This window comes from Urocampus carinirostris, chromosome 2 (assembly GCF_059441175.1).
Source record: "Urocampus carinirostris isolate Australia breed hairy pipefish chromosome 2, RoL_Ucar_1.0, whole genome shotgun sequence".
Lineage (NCBI taxonomy): Eukaryota > Metazoa > Chordata > Actinopteri > Syngnathiformes > Syngnathidae > Urocampus > Urocampus carinirostris.
In genome coordinates this window covers 36,780,734-36,807,230 of record NC_142350.1, presented here as the reverse complement: position 1 = coordinate 36,807,230, position 26,497 = coordinate 36,780,734, and the positions used below count along the sequence as shown (strand labels likewise).

Here is a 26,497-nt window from a genome sequence, read left to right as displayed (position 1 = left end):
TAAAACCTTGTACTCCTAGATCTGTAGTTGAGCAAATATATCATGCACTTCGACATATAGTACTCAGCACTGTGCCTCCAAGAGTCTTTGTAAGTTAGCAGAAGATGGTTTCGATCCATCGACCTCTGGGTTATGGGCCCAGCACGCTTCCGCTGCGCCACTCTGCTGGATGAAATTTACTGTACTAGATATTCCAACAGGAATCGACTTACCAGTTGACAACCCTGACGCATATGCTAACCCTTCTCGTTTCCTTGATTAAAACTGTTGTGTTTAAGACCTAAAGAAATGACTTGCTCTTGCTGAAAACCAAAACTTCCACAAGAGACTTACCAGGTTTTCAGATGTTGATCAGTAAAACCTTGTAGTCCTGGATCTGTAGTTGAGCACAGATATCATCGTCGCAGACAGATAGTACTAAGCACTATGCCTCCAAGAGCCTTTGCAATTTAGCAGAAGATGGTTTCGATCCATCGACCTCTGGGTTATGGGCCCAGCACGCTTCCGCTGCGCCACTCTGGTGGATGACATATACTGTACTAGATATTCCAACAGGAATTGACTTACCAGTTGACAACCCTGACGCATATGCTAACCCTTCTCATTTCCTCGATTAAACATGTTGTGTTTAACACCTAAAGAAAAGACTTGCTCTTGCTGAAAACCAAAACTTCCACAAGAGACTTACCAGGTTTTCAGATGTTGATCAGTAAAATCTTGTTCTCCTGGATCTCTAGTTGAGCACAGATATCATCCATGCAGACATATAGTACTCAGCACTATGCCTCCAAGAGCCTTTGTGAGTTAGCAGAGGATGGTTTCGATCCATCGACCTCTGGGTTATGGGCCCAGCACGCTTCCGCTGCGCCACTCTGCTGGATGAAATTAACTGTACTAGATATTCCAACAGGAATCGACTTACCAGTTGACAACCCTGACGCATATGCTAACCCTTCTCATTTCCTCGATTGAAAATGTTGTGTTTAAGACCTAAAGAAATGACTTGCTCTTGCTGAAAACCAAAACTTCCACAAGAGACTTACCAGGTTTTCAGATGTTGATCAGTAAAACCTTATAGTCCTGGATCTGTAGTTGAGCACAGATATCATCATCGCAGACAGATAGTACTAAGCACTATGCCTTCAAGAGCCTTTGCAATTTAGCATAAGATGGTTTCGATCCTTCGACCTCTGGGTTATGGGCCCAGCACGATTCCGCTGCGCCACTCTGCTGAATGATATTTGCTGTAGTAGATATTCCAACAGGAATCGACTTACCAGTTGACAACCGTGACGCATATGCTAACCCTTCTCATTTCCTCGATTGAAAATATTGTGTTTAACACCTAAAGAAATGACTTGCTCTTGCTGAAAATCAAAACGTCCACAAGAGACTTACCAGATTTGCAGATGTTGATCACTAAAACCTTGTACTCCTGGATCTGTAGTTGAGCAAAGATATCATGCACTTTGACATATAGTACTCAGCACTATGCCTCCAAGAGTCTTTGTAAGTTAGCAGAGGATGGTTTCGATCCATCGACCTCTGGGTGTTGGGCCCAGCACGCTTCCGCTGCGCCACTCTGCTGGATGATAATTGCTGTACTAGATATTCCAACAGGAATCGACTTACCAGGTGACAACCGTGACGCATATGCTAACCCTTCTCATTTCCTCGATTGAAAATATTGTGTTTAACACCTAAAGAAATGACTTGCTCTTGCTGAAAATCAAAACGTCCACTAGAGACTTACCAGATTTGCAGACGTTGATCACTAAAACCTTGTACTCCTGGATCTGTAGTTGAGCAAAGATATCATGCACTTTGACAAATAATACTAGCACTATGCCTCCAAGTCCCTTCCTAAGTTAGCAGAGGATGGTTTCGATCCATCGACCTCTGGGTTATGGGCCCAGCACGCTTCCGCTGCGCCACTCTGCTGGATGAAAACTGCTGTACTAGATATTCCAACAGGAATTGACTTAACAGTTGACAACCCTGACGCATATGCTAACCCTTCTCATTTCCTCGATTAAAAATGTTGTGTTTAACACCTAAAGAAAAGACTTGCTCTTGCTGAAAACCAAAAGTTCCACAAGAGACTTACCAGGTTTTCAGATGTTGATCAGTAAAACCCTGTACTCCTAGATCTGTAGTTGAGCAAATATATCATGCACTTCGACATATAGTACTCAGCACTATGCCTCCAAGAGTCTTTGTAAGATAGCAGAGGATGGTTTCGATCCATCGACCTCTGGGTTATGGGCCCAGCACGCTTCCGCTGCGCCACTCTGCTGGATGAAATTTACTGTACTAGATATTCCAACAGGAATCGACTTACCAGTTGACAACCCTGACGCATATGCTAACCCTTCTCATTTCCTCGATTAAAAATGTTGTGTTTAACACCTAAAGAAAAGACTTGCTCTTGCTGAAAACGAAAACTTCCACAAGAGACTTACCAGGTTTTCAGATGTTGATCAGTAAAACCTTGTAGTCCTGGATCTGTAGTTGAGCACAGATATAATCGTCGCAGACAGATAGTACTAAGCACTATGCCTCCAAGAGCCTTTGCAATTTAGCAGAAGATGGTTTCGATCCATCGACCTCTGGGTTATGGGCCCAGCACGCTTCCGCTGCGCCACTCTGGTGGATGATATTTACTGTACTAGATATTCCAACAGGAATTGACTTACCAGTTGACAACCCTGACGCATATGCTAACCCTTCTCATTTCCTCGATTAAAAATGTTGTGTTTAACACCTAAAGAAAAGACTTGCTCTTGCTGAAAACCAAAACTTCCACAAGAGACTTACCAGGTTTTCAGATGTTGATCAGTAAAATCTTGTTCTCCTGGATCTCTAGTTGAGCACAGATATCATCTACGCAGACATATAGTACTCAGCACTATGCCTCCAAGAGTCTTTGTGAGTTAGCAGAGGATGATTTCGATCCATTGACCTCTGGGTTATGGGCCCAGCACGCTTCCGCTGCGCCACTCTGGTGGATGATATTTACTGTACTAGATATTCCAACAGGAATTGACTTACCAGTTGACAACCCTGACGCATATGCTAACCCTTCTCATTTCCTCGATTAAAAATGTTGTGTTTAACACCTAAAGAAAAGACTTGCTCTTGCTGAAAACCAAAACTTCCACAAGAGACTTACCAGGTTTTCAGATGTTGATCAGTAAAATCTTGTCCTCCTGAATCTCTAATTGAGCACAGATATCATCCACGCAGATATATAGTACTCAGCACTATGCCTCCAAGAGCCTTTGTGAGTTAGCAGAGGATGGTTTCGATCCATCGACCTCTGGGTTTTGGGCCCAGCACGCTTCCGCTGCGCCACTCTGCTGGATGAAATTTACTGTACTAGATATTCCAACAGGAATCGACTTACCAGTTGACAACCCTGACGCATATGCTAACCCTTCTCATTTCCTCGATTGAAAATGTTGTGTTTAAGACCTAAAGAAATGACTGGCTCTTGCTGAAAACCAAAACTTCCACAAGAGACTTACCAGGTTTTCAGATGTTGATCAGTAAAACCTTGAAGTCCTGGATCTGTAGTTGAGCACAGATATCATCATCGCAGGCATATAGTACTCAGCACTATGCCTCCAAGAGCCTTTTTATGTTAACAGAGAATGGTTTCGATCCATCGACCTCTGGGTTATGGGCCCAGCACGCTTCCGCTGCGCCACTCTGCTGGATGATATTTGCTGTACTAGATATTCAAACAGGAATTGACTTAACAGTTGACAACCCTGACGCATATGCTAACCCTACTCATTTCCTCGATTAAAAATGTTGTGTTTAAGACCTAAAGAAATGACTTGCTCTTGCTGAAAACCAAAACTTCCACAAGAGACTTACCAGGTTTACAGATGTTGATCAGTAAAACCTTGTAGTCCTGGATCTGTAGTTGAGCACAGATATCATCATTGCAGACATATAGTACTCAGCACTATGCCTCCATGAGCCTTTGTAAGTTAGCAGAGGATGGTTTCGATCCATCGACCTCTGGGTTATGGGCCCAGCACGCTTCCGCTGCGCCACTCTGCTGGATGACATTTACTCTAGTAGATATTCCAACAGGAATCGACTTACCAGTTGACAACCGTGACGCATATGCTAACCCTTCTCATTTCCTCGATTGAAAATGTTGTGTTTAACACCTAAAGAAATGACTTGCTCTTGCTGAAAATCAAAACGTCCACAAGAGACTTACCAGATTTGCAGACGTTGATCACTAAAACCTTGTACTCCTGGATCTGTAGTTGAGCAAAGATATCATGCACTTTGACAAATAATACTCAGCACTATGCCTCCAAGTCCCTTCCTAAGTTAGCAGAGGATGGTTTCGATCCATCGACCTCTGGGTTATGGGCCCAGCACGCTTCCGCTGCGCCACTCTGCTGGATGATAATTGCTGTACTAGATATTCCAACAGGAATCGACTTACCAGGTGACAACGGTGACGCATATGCTAACCCTTCTCATTTCCTCGATTGAAAATGTTGTGTTTAACACCTAAAGAAATGACTTGCTCTTGCTGAAAATCAAAACGTCCACAAGAGACTTACCAGATTTGCAGACGTTGATCACTAAAACCTTGTACTCCTGGATCTGTAGTTGAGCAAAGATATCATGCACTTTGACAAATAATACTAGCACTATGCCTCCAAGTCCCTTCCTAAGTTAGCAGAGGATGGTTTCGATCCATCGACCTCTGGGTTATGGGCCCAGCACGCTTCCGCTGCGCCACTCTGGTGGATGATATTTACTGTACTAGATATTCCAACAGGAATTGACTTACCAGTTGACAACCCTGACGCATATGCTAACCCTTCTCATTTCCTCGATTAAAAATGTTGTGTTTAACACCTAAAGAAAAGACTTGCTCTTGCTGAAAACCAAAACTTCCACAAGAGACTTACCAGGTTTTCAGATGTTGATCAGTAAAATCTTGTCCTCCTGAATCTCTAATTGAGCACAGATATCATCCACGCAGATATATAGTACTCAGCACTATGCCTCCAAGAGCCTTTGTGAGTTAGCAGAGGATGGTTTCGATCCATCGACCTCCGGGTTTTGGGCCCAGCACGCTTCCGCTGCGCCACTCTGCTGGATGAAATTTACTGTACTAGATATTCCAACAGGAATCGACTTACCAGTTGACAACCCTGACGCATATGCTAACCCTTCTCATTTCCTCGATTGAAAATGTTGTGTTTAAGACCTAAAGAAATGACTGGCTCTTGCTGAAAACCAAAACTTCCACAAGAGACTTACCAGGTTTTCAGATGTTGATCAGTAAAACCTTGAAGTCCTGGATCTGTAGTTGAGCACAGATATCATCATCGCAGGCATATAGTACTCAGCACTATGCCTCCAAGAGCCTTTTTATGTTAACAGAGAATGGTTTCGATCCATCGACCTCTGGGTTATGGGCCCAGCACGCTTCCGCTGCGCCACTCTGCTGGATGATATTTGCTGTACTAGATATTCAAACAGGAATTGACTTAACAGTTGACAACCCTGACGCATATGCTAACCCTACTCATTTCCTCGATTAAAAATGTTGTGTTTAAGACCTAAAGAAATGACTTGCTCTTGCTGAAAACCAAAACTTCCACAAGAGACTTACCAGGTTTACAGATGTTGATCAGTAAAACCTTGTAGTCCTGGATCTGTAGTTGAGCACAGATATCATCATTGCAGACATATAGTACTCAGCACTATGCCTCCATGAGCCTTTGTAAGTTAGCAGAGGATGGTTTCGATCCATCGACCTCTGGGTTATGGGCCCAGCACGCTTCCGCTGCGCCACTCTGCTGGATGACATTTACTCTAGTAGATATTCCAACAGGAATCGACTTACCAGTTGACAACCGTGACGCATATGCTAACCCTTCTCATTTCCTCGATTGAAAATGTTGTGTTTAACACCTAAAGAAATGACTTGCTCTTGCTGAAAATCAAAACGTCCACAAGAGACTTACCAGATTTCAGACGTTGATCACTAAAACCTTGTACTCCTGGATCTGTAGTTGAGCAAAGATATCATGCACTTTGACAAATAATACTCAGCACTATGCCTCCAAGTCCCTTCCTAAGTTAGCAGAGGATGGTTTCGATCCATCGACCTCTGGGTTATGGGCCCAGCACGCTTCCGCTGCGCCACTCTGCTGGATGATAATTGCTGTACTAGATATTCCAACAGGAATCGACTTACCAGGTGACAACGGTGACGCATATGCTAACCCTTCTCATTTCCTCGATTGAAAATGTTGTGTTTAACACCTAAAGAAATGACTTGCTCTTGCTGAAAATCAAAACGTCCACAAGAGACTTACCAGATTTGCAGACGTTGATCACTAAAACCTTGTACTCCTGGATCTGTAGTTGAGCAAAGATATCATGCACTTTGACAAATAATACTAGCACTATGCCTCCAAGTCCCTTCCTAAGTTAGCAGAGGATGGTTTCGATCCATCGACCTCTGGGTTATGGGCCCAGCACGCTTCCGCTGCGCCACTCTGCTGGATGAAAATTGCTGTACTAGATATTCCAACAGGAATTGACTTAACAGTTGACAACCCTGACGCATATGCTAACCCTACTCATTTCCTCGATTAAAAATGTTGTGTTTAAGACCTAAAGAAATGACTTGCTCTTGCTGAAAACCAAAACTTCCACAAGAGACTTACCAGGTTTTCAGATGTTGATCAGTAAAACCCTGTACTCCTAGATCTGTAGTTGAGCAAATATATCATGCACTTCGACATATAGTACTCAGCACTATGCCTCCAAGAGTCTTTGTAAGATAGCAGAGGATGGTTTCGATCCTTCGACCTCTGGGTTATTGGCCCAGCACGCTTCCGCTGCGCCACTCTGCTGGATGAAATTTACTGTACTAGATATTCCAACAGGAATCGACTTACCAGTTGACAACCCTGACGCATATGCTAACCCTTCTCATTTCCTCGATTAAAAATGTTGTGTTTAACACCTAAAGAAAAGACTTGCTCTTGCTGAAAACGAAAACTTCCACAAGAGACTTACCAGGTTTTCAGATGTTGATCAGTAAAACCTTGTAGTCCTGGATCTGTAGTTGAGCACAGATATCATCGTCGCAGACAGATAGTACTAAGCACTATGCCTCCAAGAGCCTTTGCAATTTAGCAGAAGATGGTTTCGATCCATCGACCTCTGGGTTATGGGCCCAGCACGCTTCCGCTGCGCCACTCTGGTGGATGATATTTACTGTACTAGATATTCCAACAGGAATCGACTTACCAGTTGACAACCCTGACGCATATGCTAACCCTTCTCATTTCCTCGATTAAAAATGTTGTGTTTAACACCTAAAGAAAAGACTTGCTCTTGCTGAAAACCAAAACTTCCACAAGAGACTTACCAGGTTTTCAGATGTTGATCAGTAAAATCTTGTTCTCCTGGATCTCTAGTTGAGCACAGATATCATCTACGCAGACATATAGTACTCAGCACTATGCCTCCAAGAGTCTTTGTGAGTTAGCAGAGGATGATTTCGATCCATTGACCTCTGGGTTATGGGCCCAGCACGCTTCTGCTGCGCCACTCTGGTGGATGATATTTACTGTACTAGATATTCCAACAGGAATTGACTTACCAGTTGACAACCCTGACGCATATGCTAACCCTTCTCATTTCCTCGATTAAAAATGTTGTGTTTAACACCTAAAGAAATGACTTGCTCTTGCTGAAAACCAAAACTTCCACAAGAGACTTACCAGGTTTTCAGATGTTGATCAGTAAAACCTTGTAGTCCTGGATCTGTAGTTGAGCCCAGATATCATCATCGCAGGCATATAGTACTCAGCACTATGCCTCCAAGAGCCTTTGTAAGTTAGCAGAGAATGGTTTCGATCCATCGACCTCTGGGTTATGGGCCCAGCACGATTCCGCTGCGCCACTCTGCTGAATGATATTTGCTGTACTAGATATTCCAACAGGAATTGACTTACCAGTTGACAACCCTGACGCATATGCTAACCCTACTCATTTCCTCGATTAAAAATGTTGTGTTTAACACCTAAAGAAATGACTTGCTCTTGCTGAAAATCAAAACGTCCACAAGAGACTTACCAGATTTGCAGACGTTGATCACTAAAACCTTGTACTCCTGGATCTGTAGTTGAGCAAAGATATCATGCACTTTGACAAATAATACTAGCACTATGCCTCCAAGTCCCTTCCTAAGTTAGCAGAGGATGGTTTCGATCCATCGACCTCTGGGTTATGGGCCCAGCACGCTTCCGCTGCGCCACTCTGCTGGATGAAAATTGCTGTACTAGATATTCCAACAGGAATTGACTTAACAGTTGACAACCCTGACGCATATGCTAACCCTACTCATTTCCTCGATTAAAAATGTTGTGTTTAAGACCTAAAGAAATGACTTGCTCTTGCTGAAAACCAAAACTTCCACAAGAGACTTACCAGGTTTTCAGATGTTGATCAGTAAAACCCTGTACTCCTAGATCTGTAGTTGAGCAAATATATCATGCACTTCGACATATAGTACTCAGCACTATGCCTCCAAGAGTCTTTGTAAGATAGCAGAGGATGGTTTCGATCCTTCGACCTCTGGGTTATTGGCCCAGCACGCTTCCGCTGCGCCACTCTGCTGGATGAAATTTACTGTACTAGATATTCCAACAGGAATCGACTTACCAGTTGACAACCCTGACGCATATGCTAACCCTTCTCATTTCCTCGATTAAACATGTTGTGTTTAACACCTAAAGAAAAGACTTGCTCTTGCTGAAAACCAAAACTTCCACAAGAGACTTACCAGGTTTTCAGATGTTGATCAGTAAAATCTTGTTCTCCTGGATCTCTAGTTGAGCACAGATATCATCCATGCAGACATATAGTACTCAGCACTATGCCTCCAAGAGCCTTTGTGAGTTAGCAGAGGATGGTTTCGATCCATCGACCTCTGGGTTATGGGCCCAGCACGCTTCCGCTGCGCCACTCTGCTGGATGAAATTAACTGTACTAGATATTCCAACAGGAATCGACTTACCAGTTGACAACCCTGACGCATATGCTAACCCTTCTCATTTCCTCGATTGAAAATGTTGTGTTTAAGACCTAAAGAAATGACTTGCTCTTGCTGAAAACCAAAACTTCCACAAGAGACTTACCAGGTTTTCAGATGTTGATCAGTAAAACCTTATAGTCCTGGATCTGTAGTTGAGCACAGATATCATCATCGCAGACAGATAGTACTAAGCACTATGCCTTCAAGAGCCTTTGCAATTTAGCATAAGATGGTTTCGATCCTTCGACCTCTGGGTTATGGGCCCAGCACGATTCCGCTGCGCCACTCTGCTGACTGATATTTGCTGTAGTAGATATTCCAACAGGAATCGACTTACCAGTTGACAACCGTGACGCATATGCTAACCCTTCTCATTTCCTCGATTGAAAATATTGTGTTTAACACCTAAAGAAATGACTTGCTCTTGCTGAAAATCAAAACGTCCACAAGAGACTTACCAGATTTGCAGATGTTGATCACTAAAACCTTGTACTCCTGGATCTGTAGTTGAGCAAAGATATCATGCACTTTGACATATAGTACTCAGCACTATGCCTCCAAGAGTCTTTGTAAGTTAGCAGAGGATGGTTTCGATCCATCGACCTCTGGGTGTTGGGCCCAGCACGCTTCCGCTGCGCCACTCTGCTGGATGATAATTGCTGTACTAGATATTCCAACAGGAATCGACTTACCAGGTGACAACCGTGACGCATATGCTAACCCTTCTCATTTCCTCGATTGAAAATATTGTGTTTAACACCTAAAGAAATGACTTGCTCTTGCTGAAAATCAAAACGTCCACTAGAGACTTACCAGATTTGCAGACGTTGATCACTAAAACCTTGTACTCCTGGATCTGTAGTTGAGCAAAGATATCATGCACTTTGACAAATAATACTAGCACTATGCCTCCAAGTCCCTTCCTAAGTTAGCAGAGGATGGTTTCGATCCATCGACCTCTGGGTTATGGGCCCAGCACGCTTCCGCTGCGCCACTCTGCTGGATGAAAACTGCTGTACTAGATATTCCAACAGGAATTGACTTAACAGTTGACAACCCTGACGCATATGCTAACCCTTCTCATTTCCTCGATTAAAAATGTTGTGTTTAACACCTAAAGAAAAGACTTGCTCTTGCTGAAAACCAAAAGTTCCACAAGAGACTTACCAGGTTTTCAGATGTTGATCAGTAAAACCCTGTACTCCTAGATCTGTAGTTGAGCAAATATATCATGCACTTCGACATATAGTACTCAGCACTATGCCTCCAAGAGTCTTTGTAAGATAGCAGAGGATGGTTTCGATCCATCGACCTCTGGGTTATGGGCCCAGCACGCTTCCGCTGCGCCACTCTGCTGGATGAAATTTACTGTACTAGATATTCCAACAGGAATCGACTTACCAGTTGACAACCCTGACGCATATGCTAACCCTTCTCATTTCCTCGATTAAAAATGTTGTGTTTAACACCTAAAGAAAAGACTTGCTCTTGCTGAAAACGAAAACTTCCACAAGAGACTTACCAGGTTTTCAGATGTTGATCAGTAAAACCTTGTAGTCCTGGATCTGTAGTTGAGCACAGATATCATCGTCGCAGACAGATAGTACTAAGCACTATGCCTCCAAGAGCCTTTGCAATTTAGCAGAAGATGGTTTCGATCCATCGACCTCTGGGTTATGGGCCCAGCACGCTTCCGCTGCGCCACTCTGGTGGATGATATTTACTGTACTAGATATTCCAACAGGAATTGACTTACCAGTTGACAACCCTGACGCATATGCTAACCCTTCTCATTTCCTCGATTAAAAATGTTGTGTTTAACACCTAAAGAAAAGACTTGCTCTTGCTGAAAACCAAAACTTCCACAAGAGACTTACCAGGTTTTCAGATGTTGATCAGTAAAATCTTGTCCTCCTGAATCTCTAATTGAGCACAGATATCATCCACGCAGATATATAGTACTCAGCACTATGCCTCCAAGAGCCTTTGTGAGTTAGCAGAGGATGGTTTCGATCCATCGACCTCTGGGTTTTGGGCCCAGCACGCTTCCGCTGCGCCACTCTGCTGGATGAAATTTACTGTACTAGATATTCCAACAGGAATCGACTTACCAGTTGACAACCCTGACGCATATGCTAACCCTTCTCATTTCCTCGATTGAAAATGTTGTGTTTAAGACCTAAAGAAATGACTGGCTCTTGCTGAAAACCAAAACTTCCACAAGAGACTTACCAGGTTTTCAGATGTTGATCAGTAAAACCTTGAAGTCCTGGATCTGTAGTTGAGCACAGATATCATCATCGCAGGCATATAGTACTCAGCACTATGCCTCCAAGAGCCTTTTTATGTTAACAGAGAATGGTTTCGATCCATCGACCTCTGGGTTATGGGCCCAGCACGCTTCCGCTGCGCCACTCTGCTGGATGATATTTGCTGTACTAGATATTCAAACAGGAATTGACTTAACAGTTGACAACCCTGACGCATATGCTAACCCTACTCATTTCCTCGATTAAAAATGTTGTGTTTAAGACCTAAAGAAATGACTTGCTCTTGCTGAAAACCAAAACTTCCAAAAGAGACTTACCAGGTTTACAGATGTTGATCAGTAAAACCTTGTAGTCCTGGATCTGTAGTTGAGCACAGATATCATCATTGCAGACATAGTACTCAGCACTATGCCTCCATGAGCCTTTGTAAGTTAGCAGAGGATGGTTTCGATCCATCGACCTCTGGGTTATGGGCCCAGCACGCTTCCGCTGCGCCACTCTGCTGGATGACATTTACTCTAGTAGATATTCCAACAGGAATCGACTTACCAGTTGACAACCGTGACGCATATGCTAACCCTTCTCATTTCCTCGATTGAAAATGTTGTGTTTAACACCTAAAGAAATGACTTGCTCTTGCTGAAAATCAAAACGTCCACAAGAGACTTACCAGATTTGCAGACGTTGATCACTAAAACCTTGTACTCCTGGATCTGTAGTTGAGCAAAGATATCATGCACTTTGACAAATAATACTCAGCACTATGCCTCCAAGTCCCTTCCTAAGTTAGCAGAGGATGGTTTCGATCCATCGACCTCTGGGTTATGGGCCCAGCACGCTTCCGCTGCGCCACTCTGCTGGATGATAATTGCTGTACTAGATATTCCAACAGGAATCGACTTACCAGGTGACAACGGTGACGCATATGCTAACCCTTCTCATTTCCTCGATTGAAAATATTGTGTTTAACACCTAAAGAAATGACTTGCTCTTGCTGAAAATCAAAACGTCCACAAGAGACTTACCAGATTTGCAGACGTTGATCACTAAAACCTTGTACTCCTGGATCTGTAGTTGAGCAAATATATCATGCACTTCGACATATAGTACTCAGCACTATGCCTCCAAGAGTCTTTGTAAGTTAGCAGAGGATGGTTTCGATCCATCGACCTCTGGGTTATGGGCCCAGCACACTTCCGCTGCGCCACTCTGCTGCATGAAATTTACTGTACTAGATATTCCAACAGGAATCGACTTACCAGTTGACAACCCTGACGCATATGCTAACCCTTCTCATTTCCTCGATTGAAAATGTTGTGTTTAAGACCTAAAGAAATGACTTGCTCTTGCTGAAAACCAAAACTTCCACAAGAGACTTACCAGGTTTTCAGATGTTGATCAGTAAAACCTTGTAGTCCTGGATCTGTAGTTGAGCACAGATATCATCGTCGCAGACAGATAGTACTAAGCACTATGCCTCCAAGAGCCTTTGCAATTTAGCAGAAGATGGTTTCGATCCATTGACCTCTGGGTTATGGGCCCAGCACGCTTCCGCTGCGCCACTCTGGTGGATGATATTCACTGTACTAGATATTCCAACAGGAATTGACTTACCAGTTGACAACCCTGACGCATATGCTAACCCTTCTCATTTCCTCGATTAAAAATGTTGTGTTTAACACCTAAAGAAAAGACTTGCTCTTGCTGAAAACCAAAACTTCCACAAGAGACTTACCAGGTTTTCAGATGTTGATCAGTAAAATCTTGTTCTCCTGGATCTCTAATTGAGCACAGATATCATCCACGCAGACATATAGTACTCAGCACTTTGCCTCCAAGAGCCTTTGTGAGTTAGCAGAGGATGGTTTCGATCCATCGACCTCTGGGTTATGGGCCCAGCACGCTTCCGCTGCGCCACTCTGCTGGATGAAATTTACTGTACTAGATATTCCAACAGGAATCGACTTACCAGTTGACAACCCTGACGCATATGCTAACCCTTCTCATTTCCTCGATTAAAAATGTTGTGTTTAAGACCTAATGAAATGACTTGCTCTTGCTGAAAACCAAAACTTCCACAAGAGACTTACCAGGTTTTCAGATGTTGATCAGTAAAACCTTGTAGTCCTGGATCTGTAGTTGAGCACAGATATCATCATCGCAGGCATATAGTACTCAGCACTATGCCTCCAAGAGCCTTTGTAAGTTAACAGAGAATGGTTTCGATCCATCGACCTCTGGGTTATGGGCCCAGCACGATTCCGCTGCGCCACTCTGCTGAATGATGTTTGCTGTACTAGATATTCCAACAGGAATTGACTTACCAGTTGACAACCCTGACGCATATGCTAACCCTACTCATTTCCTCGATTAAAAATGTTGTGTTTAACACCTAAAGAAATGACTTGCTCTTGCTGAAAACCAAAACTTCCACAAGAGACTTACCAGGTTTTCAGATGTTGATCAGTAAAATCTTGTTCTCCTGGATCTCTAGTTGAGCACAGATATCATCCACACAGACATATAGTACTCAGCACTATGGCTCCAAGAGCCTTTGTGAGTTAGCAGAGGATGGTTTCGATCCATCGACCTCTGGGTTATGGGCCCAGCACGCTTCCGCTGCGCCACTCTGCTGGATGAAATTTACTGTACTAGATATTCCAACAGGAATTGACTTAACAGTTGACAACCCTGACGCACATGCTAACCCTACTCATTTCCTTGATTAAAAATGTTGTGTTTAAGACCTAAAGAAATGACTTGCTCTTGCTGAAAACCAAAACTTCCACAAGAGACTTACCAGGTTTTCAGATGTTGATCAGTAAAACCTTGTACTCCTAGATCTGTAGTTGAGCAAATATATCATGCACTTCGACATATAGTACTCAGCACTGTGCCTCCAAGAGTCTTTGCAATTTAGCAGAAGATGGTTTCGATCCATCGACCACTGGGTTATGGGCCCAGCACGATTCCGCTGCGCCACTCTGCTGAATGATATTTGCTGTAGTAGATATTCCAACAGGAATTGACTTAACAGTTGACAACCCTGACGCATATGCTAACCCTACTCATTTCCTTGATTAAAAATGTTGTGTTTAAGACCTAAAGAAATGACTTGCTCTTGCTGAAAACCAAAACTTCCACAAGAGACTTACCAGGTTTTCAGATGTTGATCAGTAAAACCTTGTACTCCTAGATCTGTAGTTGAGCAAATATATCATGCACTTCGACGTATAGTACTCAGCACTGTGCCTCCAAGAGTCTTTGCAATTTAGCAGAAGATGGTTTCGATCCATCGACCTCTGGGTTATGGGCCCAGCACGATTCCGCTGCGCCACTCTGCTGAATGATATTTGCTGTAGTAGATATTCCAACAGGAATCGACTTACCAGTTGACAACCGTGACGCATATGCTAACCCTTCTCATTTCCTCGATTGAAAATATTGTGTTTAACACCTAAAGAAATGACTTGCTCTTGCTGAAAATCAAAACGTCCACAAGAGACTTACCAGATTTGCAGACGTTGAACACTAAAACCTTGTACTCCTGGATCTGTAGTTGAGCAAAGATATCATGCACTTTGAACAAAAATACTCAGCACTATGCCTCCAAGTCCCTTCCTAAGTTAGCAGAGGATGGTTTCGATCTATCGACCTCTGGGTTATGGGCCCAGCACGCTTCCGCTGCGCCACTCTGCTGGATGAAAATTGCTGTACTAGATATTCCAACAGGAATCGACTTACCAGTTGACAACCCTGACGCATATGCTAACCCTTCTCATTTCCTCGATTGAAAATGTTGTGTTTAAGACCTAAAGAAATGACTTGCTCTTGCTGAAAACCAAAACTTCCACAAGAGACTTACCAGGTTTTCAGATGTTGATCAGTAAAACCTTATAGTCCTGGATCTGTAGTTGAGCACAGATATCATCATCGCAGACAGATAGTACTAAGCACTATGCCTTCAAGAGCCTTTGCAATTTAGCAGAAGATGGTTTCGATCCATCGACCTCTGGGTCATGGGCCCAGCACGATTCCGCTGCGCCATTCTGCTGAATGATATTTGCTGTAGTAGATATTCCAACAGGAATCGACTTACCAGTTGACAACCGTGACGCATATGCTAACCCTTCTCATTTCCTCGATTGAAAATATTGTGTTTAACACCTAAAGAAATGACTTGCTCTTGCTGAAAATCAAAACGTCCACAAGAGACTTACCAGATTTGCAGACGTTGATCACTAAAACCTTGTACTCCTGGATCTGTAGTTGAGCAAAGATATCATGCACTTTGACAAATAATACTAGCACTATGCCTCCAAGTCCCTTCCTAAGTTAGCAGAGGATGGTTTCGATCCATCGACCTCTGGGTTATGGGCCCAGCACGCTTCCGCTGCGCCACTCTGCTGGATGAAAATTGCTGTACTAGATATTCCAACAGGAATTGACTTAACAGTTGACAACCCTGACGCATATGCTAACCCTACTCATTTCCTCGATTAAAAATGTTGTGTTTAAGACCTAAAGAAATGACTTGCTCTTGCTGAAAACCAAAACTTCCACAAGAGACTTACCAGGTTTTCAGATGTTGATCAGTAAAACCTTGTACTCCTAGATCTGTAGTTGAGCAAATATATCATGCACTTCGACATATAGTACTCAGCACTGTGCCTCCAAGAGTCTTTGTAAGTTAGCAGAAGATGGTTTCGATCCATCGACCTCTGGGTTATAGGCCCAGCACGCTTCCGCTGCGCCACTCTGCTGGATGAAATTTACCGTACTAGATATTCCAACAGGAATCGACTTACCAGTTGACAACCCTGACGCATATGCTAACCCTTCTCGTTTCCTTGATTAAAACTGTTGTGTTTAAGACCTAAAGAAATGACTTGCTCTTGCTGAAAACCAAAACTTCCACAAGAGACTTACCAGGTTTTCAGATGTTGATCAGTAAAACCTTGTAGTCCTGGATCTGTAGTTGAGCACAGATATCATCGTCGCAGACAGATAGTATTAAGCACTATGCCTCCAAGAGCCTTTGCAATTTAGCAGAAGATGGTTTCGATCCATCGACCTCTGGGTTATGGGCCCAGCACGCTTCCGCTGCGCCACTCTGGTGGATGACATATACTGTACTAGATATTCCAACAGGAATTGACTTACCAGTTGACAACCCTGACGCATATGCTAACCCTTCTCATTTCCTCGATTAAAAATGTTGTGTTTAACACCTAAAGAAAAGACTTCCTCTTGCTGAAAACCAAAACTTCCACAAGAGACTTACCAGGTTTTCAGATGTTGATCAGTAAAATCTTGTTCTCCTGGATCTCTAGTTGAGCACAGATATCATCCATGCAGACATATAGTACTCAGCACTATGCCTCCAAGAGCCTTTGTGAGTTAGCAGAGGATGGTTTCGATCCATCGACCTCTGGGTTATGGGCCCAGCACACTTCCGCTGCGCCACTCTGCTGGATGAAATTAACTGTACTAGATATTCCAACAGGAATCGACTTACCAGTTGACAACCCTGACGCATATGCTAACCCTTCTCATTTCCTCGATTGAAAATGTTGTGTTTAAGACCTAAAGAAATGACTTGCTCTTGCTGAAAACCAAAACTTCCACAAGAGACTTACCAGGTTTTCAGATGTTGATCAGTAAAACCTTATAGTCCTGGATCTGTAGTTGAGCACAGATATCATCATCGCAGACAGATAGTACTAAGCACCATGCCTTCAAGAGCCTTTGCAATTTAGCATAAGATGGTTTCGATCCTTCGACCTCTGGGTTATGGGCCCAGCACGATTCCGCTGCGCCACTCTGCTGAATGATATTTGCTGTAGTAGATATTCCAACAGGAATCGACTTACCAGTTGACAACCGTGACGCATATGCTAACCCTTCTCATTTCCTCGATTGAAAATATTGTGTTTAACACCTAAAGAAATGACTTGCTCTTGCTGAAAATCAAAACGTCCACAAGAGACTTACCAGATTTGCAGACGTTGATCACTAAAACCTTGTACTCCTGGATCTGTAGTTGAGCAAAGATATCATGCACTTTGACATATAGTACTCAGCAATATGCCTCCAAGAGTCTTTGTAAGTTAGCAGAGGATGGTTTCGATCCATCGACCTCTGGGTGTTGGGCCCAGCACGCTTCCGCTGCGCCACTCTGCTGGATGATAATTGCTGTACTAGATATTCCAACAGGAATCGACTTACCAGGTGACAACCGTGACGCATATGCTAACCCTTCTCATTTCCTCGATTGAAAATATTGTGTTTAACACCTAAAGAAATGACTTGCTCTTGCTGAAAATCAAAACGTCCACTAGAGACTTACCAGATTTGCAGACGTTGATCACTAAAACCTTGTACTCCTGGATCTGTAGTTGAGCAAAGATATCATGCACTTTGACAAATAATACTAGCACTATGCCTCCAAGTCCCTTCCTAAGTTAGCAGAGGATGGTTTCGATCCATCGACCTCTGGGTTATGGGCCCAGCACGCTTCCGCTGCGCCACTCTGCTGGATGAAAACTGCTGTACTAGATATTCCAACAGGAATTGACTTAACAGTTGACAACCCTGACGCATATGCTAACCCTTCTCATTTCCTCGATTAAAAATGTTGTGTTTAACACCTAAAGAAAAGACTTGCTCTTGCTGAAAACCAAAAGTTCCACAAGAGACTTACCAGGTTTTCAGATGTTGATCAGTAAAACCCTGTACTCCTAGATCTGTAGTTGAGCAAATATATCATGCACTTCGACATATAGTACTCAGCACTATGCCTCCAAGAGTCTTTGTAAGATAGCAGAGGATGGTTTCGATCCATAGACCTCTGGGTTATGGGCCCAGCACGCTTCCGCTGCGCCACTCTGCTGGATGAAATTTACTGTACTAGATATTCCAACAGGAATCGACTTACCAGTTGACAACCCTGACGCATATGCTAACCCTTCTCATTTCCTCGATTAAAAATGTTGTGTTTAACACCTAAAGAAAAGACTTGCTCTTGCTGAAAACGAAAACTTCCACAAGAGACTTACCAGGTTTTCAGATGTTGAACAGTAAAACCTTGTAGTCCTGGATCTGTAGTTGAGCACAGATATCATCGTCGCAGACAGATAGTACTAAGCACTATGCCTCCAAGAGCCTTTGCAATTTAGCAGAAGATGGTTTCGATCCATCGACCTCTGGGTTATGAGCCCAGCACGCTTCCGCTGCGCCACTCTGGTGGATGATATTTACTGTACTAGATATTCCAACAGGAATTGACTTACCAGTTGACAACCCTGACGCATATGCTAACCCTTCTCATTTCCTCGATTAAAAATGTTGTGTTTAACACCTAAAGAAAAGACTTGCTCTTGCTGAAAACCAAAACTTCCACAAGAGACTTACCAGGTTTTCAGATGTTGATCAGTAAAATCTTGTTCTCCTGGATCTCTAGTTGAGCACAGATATCATCTACGCAGACATATAGTACTCAGCACTATGCCTCCAAGAGTCTTTGTGAGTTAGCAGAGGATGATTTCGATCCATTGACCTCTGGGTTATGGGCCCAGCACGCTTCCGCTGCGCCACTCTGGTGGATGATATTTACTGTACTAGATATTCCAACAGGAATCGACTTACCAGTTGACAACCCTGACGCATATGCTAACCCTTCTCATTTCCTCGATTAAAAATGTTGTGTTTAACACCTAAAGAAAAGACTTGCTCTTGCTGAAAACGAAAACTTCCACAAGAGACTTACCAGGTTTTCAGATGTTGAACAGTAAAACCTTGTAGTCCTGGATCTGTAGTTGAGCACAGATATCATCGTCGCAGACAGATAGTACTAAGCACTATGCCTCCAAGAGCCTTTGCAATTTAGCAGAAGATGGTTTCGATCCATCGACCTCTGGGTTATGAGCCCAGCACGCTTCCGCTGCGCCACTCTGGTGGATGATATTTACTGTACTAGATATTCCAACAGGAATTGACTTACCAGTTGACAACCCTGACGCATATGCTAACCCTTCTCATTTCCTCGATTAAAAATGTTGTGTTTAACACCTAAAGAAAAGACTTGCTCTTGCTGAAAACCAAAACTTCCACAAGAGACTTACCAGGTTTTCAGATGTTGATCAGTAAAATCTTGTTCTCCTGGATCTCTAGTTGAGCACAGATATCATCTACGCAGACATATAGTACTCAGCACTATGCCTCCAAGAGTCTTTGTGAGTTAGCAGAGGATGATTTCGATCCATTGACCTCTGGGTTATGGGCCCAGCACGCTTCCGCTGCGCCACTCTGGTGGATGATATTTACTGTACTAGATATTCCAACAGGAATTGACTTACCAGTTGACAACCCTGACGCATATGCTAACCCTTCTCATTTCCTCGATTAAAAATGTTGTGTTTAACACCTAAAGAAAAGACTTGCTCTTGCTGAAAACCAAAACTTCCACAAGAGACTTACCAGGTTTTCAGATGTTGATCAGTAAAATCTTGTTCTCCTGAATCTCTAATTGAGCACAGATATCATCCACGCAGATATATAGTACTCAGCACTATGCCTCCAAGAGCCTTTGTGAGTTAGCAGAGGATGGTTTCGATCCATCGACCTTTGGGTTTTGGGCCCAGCACGCTTCCGCTGCGCCACTCTGCTGGATGAAATTTACTGTACTAGATATTCCAACAGGAATCGACTTACCAGTTGACAACCCTGACGCATATGCTAACCCTTCTCATTTCCTCGATTGAAAATGTTGTGTTTAAGACCTAAAGAAATGACTGGCTCTTGCTGAAAACCAAAACTTCCACAAGAGACTTACCAGGTTTTCAGATGTTGATCAGTAAAACCTTGAAGTCCTGGATCTGTAGTTGAGCACAGATATCATCATCGCAGGCATATAGTACTCAGCACTATGCCTCCAAGAGCCTTTTTATGTTAACAGAGAATGGTTTCGATCCATCGACCTCTGGGTTATGGGCCCAGCACGCTTCCGCTGCGCCACTCTGCTGGATGATATTTGCTGTACTAGATATTCAAACTGGAATTGACTTAACAGTTGACAACCCTGACGCATATGCTAACCCTACTCATTTCCTCGATTAAAAATGTTGTGTTTAAGACCTAAAGAAATGACTTGCTCTTGCTGAAAACCAAAACTTCCACAAGAGACTTACCAGGTTTACAGATGTTGATCAGTAAAACCTTGTACTCCTAGATCTGTAGTTGAGCAAATATTTCATGCACTTCGACATATAGTACTCAGCACTATGCCTCCATGAGCCTTTGTAAGTTAGCAGAGGATGGTTTCGATCCATCGACCTCTGGGTTATGGGCCCAGCACGCTTCCGCTGCGCCACTCTGCTGGATGACATTTACTCTAGTAGATATTCCAACAGGAATCGACTTACCAGTTGACAACCGTGACGCATATGCTAACCCTTCTCATTTCCTCGATTGAAAATGTTGTGTTTAACACCTAAAGAAATGACTTGCTCTTGCTGAAAATCAAAACGTCCACAAGAGACTTACCAGATTTGCAGACGTTGATCACTAAAACCTTGTACTCCTGGATCTGTAGTTGAGCAAAGATATCATGCACTTTGACAAATAATACTCAGCACTATGCCTCCAAGTCCCTTCCTAAGTTAGCAGAGGATGGTTTCGATCCATCGACTTCTGGGTTATGGGCCCAGCACGCTTCCGCTGCGCCACTCTGCTGGATGATAATTGCTGTACTAGATATTCCAACAGGAATCGACTTACCAGGTGACAACGGTGACGCATATGCTAACCCTTCTCATTTCCTCGATTGAAAATATTGTGTTTAACACCTAAAGAAATGACTTGCTCTTGCTGAAAATCAAAACGTCCACAAGAGACTTACCAGATTTGCAGACGTTGATCACTAAAACCTTGTACTCCTGGATCTGTAGTTGAGCAAAGATATCATGCACTTAGACAAATAATACTAGCACTATGCCTCCAAGTCCCTTCCTAAGTTAGCAGAGGATGGTTTCGATCCATCGACCTCTGGGTTATGGGCCCAGCACGCTTCCGCTGCGCCACTCTGCTGGATGAAAATTGCTGTACTAGATATTCCAACAGGAATTGACTTAACAGTTGACAGCCCTGACGCATATGCTAACCCTACTCATTTCCTCGATTAAAAATGTTGTGTTTAAGACCTAAAGAAATGACTTGCTCTTGCTGAAAACCAAAACTTCCACAAGAGACTTACCAGGTTTTCAGATGTTGATCAGTAAAACCCTGTACTCCTAGATCTGTAGTTGAGCAAATATATCATGCACTTCGACATATAGTACTCAGCACTATGCCTCCAAGAGTCTTTGTAAGATAGCAGAGGATGGTTTCGATCCTTCGACCTCTGGGTTATGGGCCCAGCACGCTTCCGCTGCGCCACTCTGCTGGATGAAATTTACTGTACTAGATATTCCAACAGGAATCGACTTACCAGTTGACAACCCTGACGCATATGCTAACCCTTCTCATTTCCTCGATTAAAAATGTTGTGTTTAACACCTAAAGAAAAGACTTGCTCTTGCTGAAAACGAAAACTTCCACAAGAGACTTACCAGGTTTTCAGATGTTGATCAGTAAAACCTTGTAGTCCTGGATCTGTAGTTGAGCACAGATATCATCGTCGCAGACAGATAGTACTAAGCACTATGCCTCCAAGAGCCTTTGCAATTTAGCAGAAGATGGTTTCGATCCATCGACCTCTGGGTTATGGGCCCAGCACGCTTCCGCTGCGCCACTCTGGTGGATAATATTTACTGTACTAGATATTCCAACAGGAATTGACTTACCAGTTGACAACCCTGACGCATATGCTAACCCTTCTCATTTCCTCGATTAAAAATGTTGTGTTTAACACCTAAAGAAAAGACTTGCTCTTGCTGAAAACCAAAACTTCCACAAGAGACTTACCAGGTTTTCAGATGTTGATCAGTAAAATCTTGTTCTCCTGGATCTCTAGTTGAGCACAGATATCATCTACGCAGACATATAGTACTCAGCACTATGCCTCCAAGAGTCTTTGTGAGTTAGCAGAGGATGATTTCGATCCATTGACCTCTGGGTTATGGGCCCAGCACGCTTCTGCTGCGCCACTCTGGTGGATGATATTTACTGTACTAGATATTCCAACAGGAATTGACTTACCAGTTGACAACCCTGACGCATATGCTAACCCTTCTCATTTCCTCGATTAAAAATGTTGTGTTTAACACCTAAAGAAATGACTTGCTCTTGCTGAAAACCAAAACTTCCACAAGAGACTTACCAGGTTTTCAGATGTTGATCAGTAAAACCTTGTAGTCCTGGATCTGTAGTTGAGCCCAGATATCATCATCGCAGGCATATAGTACTCAGCACTATGCCTCCAAGAGCCTTTGTAAGTTAGCAGAGAATGGTTTCGATCCATCGACCTCTGGGTTATGGGCCCAGCACGATTCCGCTGCGCCACTCTGCTGAATGATATTTGCTGTACTAGATATTCCAACAGGAATTGACTTACCAGTTGACAACCCTGACGCATATGCTAACCCTACTCATTTCCTCGATTAAAAATGTTGTGTTTAACACCTAAAGAAATGACTTGCTCTTGCTGAAAACCAAAACTTCCACAAGAGACTTACCAGGTTTTCAGATGTTGATCAGTAAAATCTTGTTCTCCTGGATCTCTAGTTGAGCACAGATATCATCGTCGCAGACATATAGTACTCAGCACTATGCCTCCAAGAGCCTTTGTGAGTTAGCAGAGGATGGTTTCGATCCATCGACCTCTGGGTTATGGGCCCAGCACGCCTCCGCTGCGCCACTCTGCTGGATGATAATTGCTGTACTAGATATTCCAACAGGAATTGACTTAACAGTTGACAACCCTGACGCATATGCTAACCCTACTCATTTCCTCGATTAAAAATGTTGTGTTTAAGACCTAAAGAAATGACTTGCTCTTGCTGAAAACCAAAACTTCCACAAGAGACTTACCAGGTTTTCAGATTTTGATCAGTCAAACCTTGTACTCGAGCAAATATATCATGCACTTCGACATATAGTACTCAGCACAATGCCTCCAAGAGTCTTTGTAAGTTAGCAGAGGATGGTTTCGATCCATCGACCTCTGGGTGATGGGCCCAGCACGCTTCCGCTGCGCCACTCTGCTGGATGAATTTTACTGTACTAGATATTCCAACAGGAATCGACTTACCAGTTGACAACCCTGACGCATATGCTAACCCTTCTCATTTCCTCGATTGAAAATGTTGTGTTTAAGACCTAAAGAAATGACTGGCTCTTGCTGAAAACCAAAACTTCCACAAGAGACTTACCAGGTTTTCAGATGTTGATCAGTAAAACCTTGTAGTCCTGGATCTGTAGTTGAGCACAGATATCATCGTCGCAGACAGATAGTGCTCAGCACTATGCCTCCAAGAGCCTTTGCAATTTAGCAGAAGATGGTTTCGATCCATCGACCTCTGGGTTATGGGCCCAGCACGCTTCCGCTGCGCCACTCTGGTGGATGAAATTAACTGTACTAGATATTCCAACAGGAATCGACTTACCAGTTGACAACCCTGACGCATATGCTAACCCTTCTCATTTCCTCGATTGAAAATGTTGTGTTTAAGACCTAAAGAAATGACTTGCTCTTGCTGAAAACCAAAACTTCCACAAGAGACTTACCAGGTTTTCAGATGTTGATCAGTAAAACCTTATAGTCCTGGATCTGTAGTTGAGCACAGATATCATCATCGCAGACAGATAGTACTAAGCACTATGCCTTCAAGAGCCTTTGCAATTTAGCAGAAGATGGTTTCGATCCATTGACCTCTGGGTTATGGGCCCAGCACGCTTCCGCTGCGCCACTCTGCTGGATGAAATTAACTGTACTAGATATTCCAACAGGAATCGACTTACCAGTTGACAACCCTGACGCATATGCTAACCCTTCTCATTTCCTCGATTGAAAATGTTGTGTTTAAGACCTAAAGAAATGACTTGCTCTTGCTGAAAACCAAAACTTCCACAAGAGACTTACCAGGTTTTCAGATGTTGATCAGTAAAACCTTATAGTCCTGGATCTGTAGATGAGCACAGATATCATCATCGCAGACAGATAGTACTAAGCACTATGCCTTCAAGAGCCTTTGCAATTTAGCATAAGATGGTTTCGATCCTTCGACCTCTGGGTTATGGGCCCAGCACGATTCCGCTGCGCCACTCTGCTGGATGATAATTGCTGTACTAGATATTCCAACAGGAATCGACTTACCAGGTGACAACCGTGACGCATATGCTAACCCTTCTCATTTCCTCGGTTGAAAATATTGTGTTTAACACCTAAAGAAATGACTTGCTCTTGCTGAAAATCAAAACGTCCACAAGAGACTTACCGGATTTGCAGACGTTGATCACTAAAACCTTGTACTCCTGGATCTGTAGTTGAGCAAAGATATCATGCACTTTGACAAATAATACTAGCACTATGCTTCCAAGTCCCTTCCTAAGTTAGCAGAGGATGGTTTCGATCCATCGACCTCTGGGTTATGGGCCCAGCACGCTTCCGCTGCGCCACTCTGCTGGATGAAAATTGCTGTACTAGATATTCCAACAGGAATTGACTTAACAGTTGACAACCCTGACGCATATGCTAACCCTACTCATTTCCTCGATTAAAAATGTTGTGTTTAACACCTAAAGAAAAGACTTGCTCTTGCTGAAAACGAAAACTTCCACAAGAGACTTACCAGGTTTTCAGATGTTGATCAGTAAAACCCTGTACTCCTAGATCTGTAGTTGAGCAAATATATCATGCACTTCGACATATAGTACTCAGCACTATGCCTCCAAGAGTCTTTGTAAGATAGCAGAGGATGGTTTCGATCCATCGACCTCTGGGTTATGGGCCCAGCACGCTTCCGCTGCGCCACTCTGCTGGATGAAATTTACTGTACTAGATATTCCAACAGGAATCGACTTACCAGTTGACAACCCTGACGCATATGCTAACCCTTCTCATTTCCTCGATTAAAAATGTTGTGTTTAACACCTAAAGAAAAGACTTGCTCTTGCTGAAAACGAAAACTTCCACAAGAGACTTACCAGGTTTTCAGAAGTTGATCAGTAAAACCTTGTACTCCTAGATCTGTAGTTGAGCAAATATTTCATGCACTTCGACATATAGTACTCAGCACTATGCCTCCAAGAGACTTTGTAAGTTAGCAGAGGATGGTTTCGATCCATCGACCTATGGGTTATGGGCCCAGCATGCTTCCGCTGCGCCACTGCTTGATGATAATTGCTGTACTAGATATTCCAACAGGAATCGACTTACCAGTTGACAACCCTGACGCATAGCTAACCCTTCTCATTTCCTTGATTAAAAATGTTGTGTTTAAGACCTAAAGAAATGACTTGCTCTTGCTGAAAACCAAAACTTCCACAAGAGACTTACCAGGTTTTCAGATGTTGATCAGTAAAACCTTGTAGTCCTGGATCTGTAGTTGAGCACAGATATCATCGTCGCAGACAGATAGTACTAAGCACTATGCCTCCAAGAGCCTTTGCAATTTAGCAGAAGACGGTTTCGATCCATTGACCTCTGGGTTATGGGCCCAGCACGCTTCCGCTGCGCCACTCTGCTGGATGAAATTAACTGTACTAGATATTCCAACAGGAATCGACTTACCAGTTGACAACCCTGACGCATATGCTAACCCTTCTCATTTCCTCGATTGAAAATGTTGTGTTTAAGACCTAAAGAAATGACTGGCTCTTGCTGAAAACCAAAACTTCCACAAGAGACTTACCAGGTTTTCAGATGTTGATCAGTAAAACCTTGTAGTCCTGGATCTGTAGTTGAGCACAGATATCATCGTCGCAGACAGATAGTGCTCAGCACTATGCCTCCAAGAGCCTTTGCAATTTAGCAGAAGATGGTTTCGATCCATCGACCTCTGGGTTATGGGCCCAGCACGCTTCCGCTGCGCCACTCTGGTGGATGAAATTAACTGTACTAGATATTCCAACAGGAATCAACTTACCAGTTGACAACCCTGACGCATATGCTAACCCTTCTCATTTCCTC

At 43.2% G+C, this 26,497-nt stretch overlaps 3 non-coding genes across 3 annotated transcripts; all 3 read right to left on the bottom strand.

Moving 5' to 3' along the window:
- Positions 1 to 3,289: 3,289 nt before the first annotated feature.
- Positions 3,290 to 3,361, bottom strand: trnal-caa (transfer RNA leucine (anticodon CAA)). Its single transcript has one exon. It is a non-coding gene; the product is annotated as a tRNA-Leu (tRNA).
- A 7,733-nt stretch (positions 3,362 to 11,094) lies between these two features.
- trnal-caa (transfer RNA leucine (anticodon CAA)) lies at positions 11,095 to 11,166 on the bottom strand. The gene has a single exon. It is a non-coding gene; the product is annotated as a tRNA-Leu (tRNA).
- A 4,895-nt stretch (positions 11,167 to 16,061) lies between these two features.
- trnai-uau (transfer RNA isoleucine (anticodon UAU)) lies at positions 16,062 to 16,133 on the bottom strand. Its single transcript has one exon. It is a non-coding gene; the product is annotated as a tRNA-Ile (tRNA).
- Positions 16,134 to 26,497: the final 10,364 nt, after the last annotated feature.